Raw genomic sequence first — 11,202 nt, 5'->3', positions numbered from 1 at the left:
AACTTGTTTAACATGTTTGTTAGTAAGATACAGATGTGCTAAGAGTTGAGATAACCACAGAGTTATGGAGTCATACAGCATGGAAACAGACCCTATGGTTCAATGCGTCCTTGTCAAACATAATCCTAAACTAAACTAGTCCCAAACTTTTCTGAGGAAGGGTCTAGGCCCGAAACGTCAGCTTTCCTGCTCCTTGGCCTGCTGTGTTCATCCAGCTCTACACCTTGTTATCTCAGATTCTCCAGCATCTGCAGTTCCTACTATCTCTAAAAAGATTCACAACCCTGATTGAAGCCATCTCTTTAACTCAGTCCAAAATAATCAATCCCTCATCAAGAGACCATGCCCACATTCTATATTTCACAGCCAGATGGTACAATCTCCAGTGTCTACCCTTTCAAGCTTCTTCACAATCTGACCTTCTAATAAGAGATCACTCTGAATCCAGACAGGCTGACCTTATCATAGGACAACCTTCTCCTCCCAAAATGCAATCTTCACCATACTGCCTCCCAAGTAAATCTACCGTTGGATACGGAAATAAAAACTGCAAATAGTGGGACCATAGCTGGAGTTCTAATAATAGTCAAGACTTGATTATTCTTGCACTCTTCTTTCCTTGCAATAAAAAGGAAAACATGCCATTTGCCTTATTACTTGCTTGCTGTACCTTCATTTGAAAAGATTAAATGAAAAATCTTTCAAATTAAAGATTTTTGCAGTCATTCTGAATTTTGTGGCTCTCAGAACACTACCTGCTTCTGGCAGGCTGCTCCCACCGCCTCAGATGCAAAATTCCCCTTTGATCAATTACATCTTGTACCATTTATTAACTTACGTACTGTTTGTTCTTTGGTTGCGTCATTTTGAAGCTTAGGGGATTCACTTTCATTCTGTTTCACAGCAGCAGATGCTGTTGCAAGTCATAAACAGTATTGTATAGAATTGGACAGAGTGTACAGCATAGAATCAGACCATTCAGCTCAACTGGCCTATGCTAGTTTAATATTCCACAAGAGTCTTCTCCTACCCTTTCATCTTACTCTGTCAGCAGGAGCTTCTATTCTTTTCTCCCTCGTGTTTATATAGCTTCCCCTTAAGCACATCCTAATCTAAATTGTACATTGTAGTTCTATGCAATTTTAGAAAATTTTCACAAACCTTTTATCTGCATACTTTCCTGATTGTACTGTCAAAACAAAAGAAGGGAGAAAATTGGTTCAGAAGTCAGTCATTTGTCCACTCAAGCCAGACATACTGCTCCATGTCCAAGAGGTCATTTTTCATGAACACAGCTTGAATTAACAGGTTACTCCAAAGGAGAAGGAATCTCATGTTCTTCAAGCATAAAACCTGACATGGTCAGGTCCTTTTTTTTTGTGCTGAGAATGATGGACTACTGGAGCTGTCAGCTCCTATGATGCAAGAACTGGAACCTGTGTGTCAATGTGGCAATAGTAGGAACTGCAGAGTCAACACAGTGTGGAGCTGGAAGAACACAGCAGGTCAGGCAGCAGAGAAGCAGGGAAGTCTGACCTGCTGCGTTCCTCCAGTCCACACTGTTTTGCCTGTCACTGTGGAGATCACCCCAAACAAAAAAGGTAGGCAAAGTATGCCAGTAATCAGATTTAATGATCTCCTTGAATAAATTTTGATCACCTAAGGCGTTTGGAGAGCTAATGTTGTACTGTCCCTTCTTCGGAATCAAAAGCTCTGGATTTAAGTTCCACTCAAGGATTGATGGTCGCAGGTGTGTTCATAGCATTGTCAAACAGGATGACTGTCAACTTTTCAACAGCTAATCCTTCCAGCATTCCTTTGGTAGCACTAAGATTGGGAAAGTCTCCTGGTCAGCCATGCTCGATATCCCTCAACTGCCCTGCCTCAGGCTAGCAACTCATTCCAGTAAAAAAAAACTACAAAAACACAGTCATAAACTTTGGGTGCCTCATAGTATCACTAAACACGGAGTTAAAGAAAGAGTTCAGAAGGGATTTGTCCTGATTTTCTCACTCCAATTGGGCTGAGTTTTCAAATCTGATTCTACTTTTGTCTTTTCTAGTGGGGCACAAACAATTGCAGTATATTGTGATAGGCTAAATGAAAAAAAGTGTATCTTTTCTTGTCTGTCATTCTTAGACAAATACAAACCAAAACACACCCACTTTCATGATCAGCCATTGAGTAGTGATTGGGACAAGCAAACCTGGCTCTTGTTCTCTTCCTCTGTACCTCAAGGATCTGTTTTGGGGCCACTGCTGTTTGTCATTTTTATAAATGACCTGGATGAGGGCGTAGAAGGATGGGTTAGTAAACATGCGGATGACACCAAAGTCGGTGGAGTTGTGGATAGTGCAGAAGGATGTTGTAGGTTACAGAGGGACATAGATAAGCTGCAGAGCTGGGCTGAGAGGTGGCAAATGGAGTTTAATGCGGAAAAGTGTGAGGTGATTCACTTTGGAAGGAGTAACAGGAATACAGAGTACTGGGCTAATGGTAAGATTCTTGGTAGTGTGGATGAGCAGAAAGATCTCGGTGTCCATGTGCATAGATCACTGAAAGTTGCCACCCAGGTTGATAGCGTTGTTAAGAAGGCATACAGTATGTTAGGTTTTATTGGTAGAGGGATTGAGTTTCGGAGCCATGAGGTCATGTTGCAGCTGTACAAAACTCTGGTGCGGCCGCACTTGGAGTATTGCGTACAGTTCTGGTCACCGCATTATAGGAAGGATGTGGAAGCATTGGAAAGGGTGCAGAGGAGATTTACCAGGATGTTGCCTGGTATGGAGGGAAGGTCTTATGAGGAAAGGCTGAGGGTTTTGAGGCTGTTTTCGTTAGAGAGAAGAAGGTTAAGAGGCGACTTGATAGAGACATACAAGATCATCAGAGGATTAGATAGGGTGGACAGTGGGAGCCTTTTTCCTCGGATGGTGATGGCTAGCACGAGGGGACATAGCTTTAAGTTGAGGGGTGATAGATATAGGACAGATGTGAGGTAGGTTCTTTACTCAGAGAGTAGTAAGGGCGTGGAATGCCCTGTCTGCAAAAATAGTAGACTCGCCCACTTTAAGGGCATTTAAATGGTCATTGGATAAACATATGGATGATAATGGAATAGTTTAGGTTAGATGGGCTTCAGATTGGTTTCACAGGTCGGCGCAACATCAAGGGCCGAAGGGCCTGTACTGCACTGTAATGTTCTATGTTCTGCCTAGGGGTATTGATATTGTACTCAAAAAGATACGTTCTTGAACAGATTCCAAGTCCACACTTCTACTGAGAGCTTTATTTCAGTTAACCTTACTGCATAAACTCTCACCCCGCTGATTACTAGCTCCCCCTATTCATACAATCAGGATGAACAACCCAATTAACCTTAATTAATAGATGCATCATCTGTTCCCTTGTCCATCAAGTCTCAGGCACACTTTCAGACCACATTAGGTTTCAACAGTTGGAGACCAACTGTGGCACTCAGCTGATATACCTGATGAAATCAGCACAGACTACAAAAATCTTCTTTAAAAATAAACAAACAAACAAACAATAATTTATATTGTAAATGCATGAAAATATAGGTGGTCAGCTGGAATTGACACAGAATAAGAAAACAAACAGCCCAATATGTTGGGTCGAATCTGTCAGGAAAAGTCAAAAGGACAGCACTTCATACAATTGATAAGGTCTGCAAAATCGAGTATTCAGCTTCAAATAATAAAGTATAATGCCGATGTGCAGGCACTCACTTCATAGGCTGCTACGAGGTCAGCACTGAGAATTGCCATGATACATTCTCATTCAGTGGGTGCAGAGTTCCTGGTTTGTGTTTACTATGACACCAATTTTCACGATGCCTAAAGAGATGGACTGTGTTTATCATAACATCCGTACACCGCTTTAGAGTGTTCCATGTTTCTGAAATTATTAGGGATGAATACTTAATCCATAAAGTGATAGATATAGTCAAGCAGATATTAGATTTTGCGCCCATCATTTATTCTTAGAAAGTGGGAAATTCAATCTAGTAACATCACATCATAATCATACACAATAAACAGGAGTGGTGCTGATCATATTATCATCCACCCTAGTCCCTCAAAACAAGGATGGCACCTACCGAGCTCCATATGCGTCCTCAGGTGATTCAGCAGGACCAATTCCAGAGTCACAGGTGTTTGCGCTAAGAAGACAAAAAAAAAATGCTGGAGAAAAGGGTGGCTGTTCTTGAGTCAGCGTTTTGCTTTCATTCCTTTTACTTTAGTTACTTCCCTGCAGCATTTCTGAACTCAGTTTCTGACTGTGTCACTGTTTGTGGGATGAGGTGCGACAATGTTGTATGGTTTACCACTAGTTCCTCCTATTACAACGTCAATTTGTCCCATTTTCAAATGAGGCCTTCCTTGGGTCCTTAAAGCAATTTACACGACTATACATAGGTTAGTCCCGGGCTGCAACCCTACTCACAAGCGCCATGAATAGACCACTTGCGATAGAGCCACGATGTCGGAGTCCCATTGGTTGTAACTGTGATGTCCTTCCAAACATTGGGTTGCGTGCGAATGACAGGTGAAACAGGTTACGGTTGATGTTTGGTTCCTGGGGGCGAGGGCATCGACAGCCTCCTGCACCCCTTGCTTCCCCGCCGTCAGCAGCTCCGTCAAAAGTAATGCAAAGTGCTTCTCGCTGTGTAAATGATTTAAATCAATGGATGTATTGACTCTGACTCTAGTATGTGCAGTTCTTGCTATCTCCGAATCACGTATATAGTTAGTTAGGAAGTATAATACCTGCTTCTTTAACCAAGCTTTTGGTTACCTGTCCTAACGTTCCAAATTTTGCCTGATAGCTTTTCCTTCTGTGAAGTGCCTCAGGGCTTTGAACTACACAAAAGTTGCTACATAAATATAAATTGTTGTACCAGGTGACGAAAAGCCAAGTGCTTGGCAAAACTTCGAAGGCAATTTCAATATTTCTGAATATTTTAGTTATTTTATGCATATTTTTAAAAATATGACATAATATATACTTTAGTTACCACTCCATTTGGAGCAATAATAGTATCAATGGTGTAGAATAATGAAATATGTCGGCTTTAAAAAAAATTTAAAAATCACAGTTCTACATTCAAAGCATTTGCAGTTTCGATTCTCTGTCATCTTCTCATGTTTGAGGGACTCACAGGTCCATCTTAAATTTTTAAAATATGCATTAAAGAGGTTTCTAGGTAAGCACAAAAGGCAGAAATAAGGACAGGTTGAGAAGCATTAGATGAAGATGGATAGGAGGTGGTTCCTCTGGGGCATTTGGTCTGAATAGGTTTGTTTCCGTACTGTATCCTGGAAAAAACTTAATGTAACACTGTGGCAACAGAGGAAGAGCTAGTTTCACTCATTCACTCGTCTAGCAAATTACAACCATTTTTAATAGTATTTACTGTCTTTAACCAGTACAATGGAGGGGGCCCAAAATAAACATTTACATGGGGCAAGTAAAGCACCACAACCAACAATAAAGTTTAGGGAAAAGGTAGTTTTGTTTCAGATACTTGCTACATTAATGACGAGTATAATGATCAGTTGTCACTGTCCAATTCATAATTGCCATCTGTAATGTGGTTGTCATTACGCACTGTAGGTCTGTGTCAGCACTGTGCAGACTGTAGTGAACTTTGCATCATAGTTACTGATCACAGACTGGCAACTCACATCTTACGTCGTGTCTTGTATTCCAGTGACTTGGAGATAGCTCAGCATCTCTGTGTAAGTAAGCACACACAGATGTTCACTCCTATTTGTATTTGTCAAGAGTGCTAATAGAGGGAATCAAAGGCTCCACTTTCTAATCAAATTTTGTTCAAAAAGCACTGGTAATAAAACACTGAAGAGGTCCATGAATCAATTAAAGCAATGCTGGGCTGATACATCATTAGGGAAAAAAAAAACTTGTATTTATATAGAAGCTTTCATTATCAGAGGAAGTCTCAATGCATTTTACAGCCAATGAAGTAGATGTGTATGAAATGTAGCAACCAACTTGCAAAATGTAAGGTTTAAACATTTTAGCATGACAATAATAGTGACATTTGTATTTTGTACATTGACTGACATTGGCCGTCAATATGTTTCCTCTGAATTGCCCTTCTAACTGAGTGATAAGGGAATTTCCATTGATGCTATTGTGTTTCAGTTCATGCAGGAATTCAAACTGTTGTAACACCATGCATTTTTTCATGCATTAGTGGCCTCAAGTTACAAATTGGGATTATAGAAGCTCCAATATCCTGTTCCACACATGGCTGACCGGGAATTTCTCCCTGATACTCACACTGTTTGGCCACATTATGAACATGACTCCGTTGACCACCTAGTCCTGAATGGGGGATAAACCCAGTACTTCTGGCTCCGAGGCAGGATAACTAATCACTGCATCATGACACCTCCACCTGTTGCTATGGAATAAGGAGAATCAAATAATGCATTTTGTAAGATCTATTAAATACAATTATTTATGTTCATTTTAAAGCAAGGAGAATTAAATGTTGTCAAATGGTTTCAGAACAATGAATGATGTTTTAAATGGGCAAGGTGCTATTACTCAATTTTATATCTGGAATAATCCTAGATTCAAGTTAGACGAGCTTCAGAACAAAATACTCTCTACACACAAGGTTTTGTATATTCCCAACAAAAACGGAAGTTGCTGGAAAAGCTCAGCAGGCCTGGCAACATCTGTGAAGAGAAAATCAGAGTTAACGTTTCGAGTCCGGTGACCCTTCCTCAGATGCTGCCAGGCCTGCTGAGCTTTTCCAGCAACTTTTGTTTTTGTTCCTGATTTACAGCATCTGCAGTTCTTTTGGTTTTTATTTTGTATATTCCCAAACATTTATTGGGTTTGAAATAATAATAAATCCATTCAAACAGAATTAATTAATTCATTTTGGAGTATCAAAGAAGATCTGACCCATATTTTGGAAGCAGAAACTTTAGTTGCAAAAGAAAACTTCAGAGATGCCCAAAGTTTCAGCTGAGACAAACCAAATCCTCCAAAAACACTCAATTTTATATAAAAACATAATAGTTATATTATTTGCTTTTATAAAAGCAAAATACTGTAGTACTGGAAAACAAATAAAAACAGAAATGCTGGAGAAACTTAGCAGGTCTGGCAGGATCTGTAGAGAGAGAAACAGAGTTAATGTTTTGAATCCAGTTTGACTCTTCTTTAGACTTTTATTTGGTATTTGTGTTTCCCAGGCATTTTTCTGTGTGACTGTTTTTGGCATCCTGCCAACCTCAGAGTGAGAATTTGAGGTGAGGTGCATGAGAGATGATGTGGGATGGGGTTAAGGCATCACAACATGTGCATCTAATCTAAAATCACTTTTTAAAAGCCTCACATTTAATTCAGTGGTATTCCAAGGGCTCTATTTTACTTCCTTAATTCATAATTTAGTGAGGAGATAGAGGATGGTTCGATGAAAATAAAAAGTGTGATAACTTGAGCACAGGTATCGTAGGCTGGTGCTAATATAGTGTTTTTAATATAGCACATGTTTACTCAATACATATTTTGAAATATTAACATATAATATTTATAATATCCTACGTTAAAAACAGTAACTATCGATTTTAAATCTTTGCAATTTAATACACGATTATCTTACTTGATAAACATGCTAATTTCGACTGTCTACTTGGTTGGTAGAAATTCGATTTGGAGAAGGGCAGATTTCCATAATCCGGGTAAAATGCGAATTATCTTTAGAAGCGGACTCTTTCTGAAGAAGGGTCTAGGCCCGAAACTTCCTGCTCCTCTGATGCTGCTTGGCCTGCTGTGTTCATCCAGCTCTACACCTCGATATCTCTTTACAAAACCAGTTGGGCAGGAAATTGTAGCGCTACGGTTCCTATCTCTGGGCCAGAACGTGCCGCTTCAAGGGCCACTTGCCCCAGAACAGGTTGATTAAAGATATCTGCAAAACTGTTTATAGGGGAGCAGAAAACACTTAATTGCAAAGGAAGGGAGATTGCGCAGTGGAAAAGAAAGTTGGACTCCCTTAAATTATTTTTTTCTTATTCTTATGAATGGCGCTCGGTATGTACGGCGAAGGTACACACGTTTCACTGTAGTTTTACACCGAATACACGTGACAATAAATGATTCAATGATTCAAAACTTGTTACCCATCGTTCGAGATTGTGTGACAGACCTTGCAGAAATCTTCGACGCTAGTCTTAAATACAGTCCATCAAATCGTTGATAGCAGGGAACAGTTAAAGAAAATGGGGTCATACCTTCAACTACACACACGGGAAATTGGATATTAGAATTTGGTCTTAATGCTTGTTATTCCCCCGAGATGCGTGTAATTTTCACGTATCTTTGAAGATAACCTGAAGATATCATGCTTACATGCATCTTCACAGGAACGGTTTCTGTGTCCATGAAAAATGACAGGATAGTAACAACTTTTCACTCGCCAAGCGTGCGATCCACAATGTTTTTTTAAAATCTCCAAAATAATGCAGATATTTAACTATCCAAGTCAATTTCGTCTATAAAATTTCACAGGCCGATTCATAAACTCGCCAATAGTCTGTGCATTCTACAGCATTTTGGACTCGCTTTCATTTTTTAAAAGTTCGTCAAGACCTACAATTAGCAGCGTCATTAGTTTATCGGAAGATGTAGCCAAACACTCAACCAGGACGGGCGAAGTGGATTGTGACAAGTAAGGTGGTTGGTAGATACCAAAATGAAAAAAGATGGGAGTGTATCACAACATCGCGCGAGTGGGAGGGCAGCAAATCATTTACTCAAAACAGCGCATTCCACTATTGCAGCAGAGTCTGAAAACTTGGCTGTATTTGAGGCAGAAATTGATTCTGAGAATATTTCGTTGATACGAAACCCCCATCTCAGTTGTTTGCAATAATATTTGCCTTTGGTATTCAAGACATGGTGAAGTTATTTGTCGGAATGTTGGAATTAGTTTGTTCTCTCTGACATCAAAGCAAAATGTTGCGGATGCTGGAAAGCTGAAATAAAAACAGAAAGTGTTCGTGTTCCCGAAGTAAATGGGACTCGAAACATTCACCGTGTTTCCCTCCCTACAGACGCTGCCAGACCTGCTGAGTTTCTTCAGCATTTCATATCCTGAGTTTAGCCTTTCTGATATTGCTATCGACCAACAGCAGCCCAAACACTCCCGTCTTTCGCAGACGCCCCGCTGAAGTTGACCGTGTTCGGTATTAAGGTCTTGCATGGCATTCTTTCGCAGACGCCCCGCTGAAGTTGACCGTGTTCGGTATTAAGGTCGTACATGGCATTCTTATTCAGATCTGACTCAAACTGAGGCAACCTATGATCTTTCCAGGGATACTTGGAGTTGAGAATTGACACCAGTTTCTGTTTTTTTTTCTTGCACCACGTAGCCATTCACCAGTGGAGGGGGCTGGGGTGGAAATAAAGGAGTCGCCCAGCAACAGGCACTGGCAAGACCGCGAGATAGTTTCAGAAAAGTGTTGAGAAGGCTCGCTCCAGTCCCGGGGAGGTGGTGTGGGAATCTGCTTTGCTTCAAGTCTGCAGGAAGACTGCGACAGTCAGGTGTTGTGATTTCCAACGCTCCCTGAACGAACCCGATCCGATCGAGCCCCTCCTCCTTTCTCTCCTCCGCCGCTGGGATCGCATTGCAAAATAAAACATTCCGGGCGCAGCTCCGGCTTTCACCTTTGTCCCCGGGGAGTGCGCGCTCGCGGCCGGGTGACGGCGAGTGCGCGCGCGCGCGAGGGGGGCTGAGGTGGGAGCCAGCATGCGCGCGCATCCATTCCCCCGCCTCCCTACTCCCGAAACTCGACGATCCTGTTCCTCTCTCTTCCGAATGGAGCGAGGCTGAGGAGCCCTCGCGAGCTGGCGAGTGCGCGCGCGCGCACGCACGCACGGACGGGTCGAGTCCTCAGCCAGGCGCAGAGTCCGTTGATGTTTGCTCCCCCCTCCCCCAAGAAAGAACGCACCGATCGCGGCCGGAGGCAGTTGGAATCCTCCATTCGAGGTGAGGAGGTGTTGAACAAAACAAATCCAACCTCCCCCCCCCCCCCCAAACACACAGAGTAAGGGGGCTCCGATCGTGAAGCTCCTTCACTCACAGCCGAGTCTCTGACCTTAGACGCCGGCACCGAGCAACAGCCCGGCTCTCTTTCTCCATCAACAGGTTAGTGGGTATCAACTGCCAGAAGAAGCGCTCGGCTGTTTCATTCCCCCCCCCCGCCAAGGCGCAAGTTTGTATCGAGAGGAGCCTTTCACTGGGCTTGGGAGTCAGGCCTAGTCTGGGAAAGAGGTGAGAGTCGGGTTGGCAAAGGAGAAGAAAAGGCAGGCGGCACGGGGTGGTGGGGGGAGGAAGAGTCGGGCTGGGAAAAAAAAAGTTACTGGGAAATGTTTTAGCATAAGGTCGAGTCCACGTAGCCTTCTCCCTCTGGTGCCGAAGGAACTCGTCTCGGGGGAAAGAAAAGGCAGGCTATCTTAGCTCTGTATTACTAGGTTTTGGGTGTGTTGGATTCTCCTTTATTTGTCACCGCCCGAGTCTTCGCATCTAATTTACATCCTCCCCGACAAAGAAGGGAAACCAATTCCCAGCTCTGGCCTGTGTTCACTTTCTCAGTTAGGTCCACCCTTCACGAAATTTTAACCAAGTCTTGTTTCTAAACAAATGTAGACAAAACGAAGCTTGGTATTGTTGCGCGGTGAGATTGTCGGAATATCCTGGGTGGTTGCAGTTGTGGTGGAGACGGGCAGAGTGGTGCTTCTGGATGTTGCGCTGGTTCACAAGGTTAGACTGAAAATAATTCATAGCAGCGTCAATGCTGCATGATTTCGCCAGAATTAAAATGTAATAATTCCACAGAGATGTCTTCCAGTTTAGAAACTCCGATTCAACTTTTGGTAATTGGGTGCCCGGGGCGGGTGCTATCGAAGTGGAGGTGGGTTGGATGCGGAATAGAGACTTTCCTGGACGAGGGAAAAGAAGGGCATCTTAAGTTAGAGTTCGTTGGATAGCTATAGTTTTAAACATTAAAATGAAACTCGGAAAGGACACCGCCTAGAATAATTTGGGATTGAAAATACCACTGAGAACAAAGCCAAGGAGAAAATAAGAGAATAAGTCAACGGTCTTTTATGAGTATCATAAACAATGAAAGGATGATC

The 11,202-nt window shown here is 42.3% G+C and overlaps 1 long non-coding RNA gene across 1 annotated transcript; it reads right to left on the bottom strand.

The window, feature by feature from the left end:
- Positions 1–1,160: 1,160 nt before the first annotated feature.
- On the bottom strand, positions 1,161–9,749 carry LOC125482053. The gene is made up of 4 exons (XR_007261530.1): positions 7,664–9,749; positions 6,325–6,448; positions 4,118–4,180; positions 1,161–1,189 (listed from the first exon to the last, which is right to left on the bottom strand). It is a non-coding gene; the product is annotated as an uncharacterized LOC125482053 (long non-coding RNA).
- Positions 9,750–11,202: the final 1,453 nt, after the last annotated feature.

The sequence above is a fragment of the Rhincodon typus genome, unplaced genomic scaffold (assembly GCF_021869965.1).
Source record: "Rhincodon typus isolate 14 unplaced genomic scaffold, sRhiTyp1.1 hic_rhity00005348, whole genome shotgun sequence".
NCBI classification, from domain to species: Eukaryota; Metazoa; Chordata; class Chondrichthyes; order Orectolobiformes; family Rhincodontidae; genus Rhincodon; species Rhincodon typus.
The sequence above is the reverse complement of the archived record's forward strand: the minus strand, read 5'-3'. Positions and strand labels throughout refer to the sequence as shown.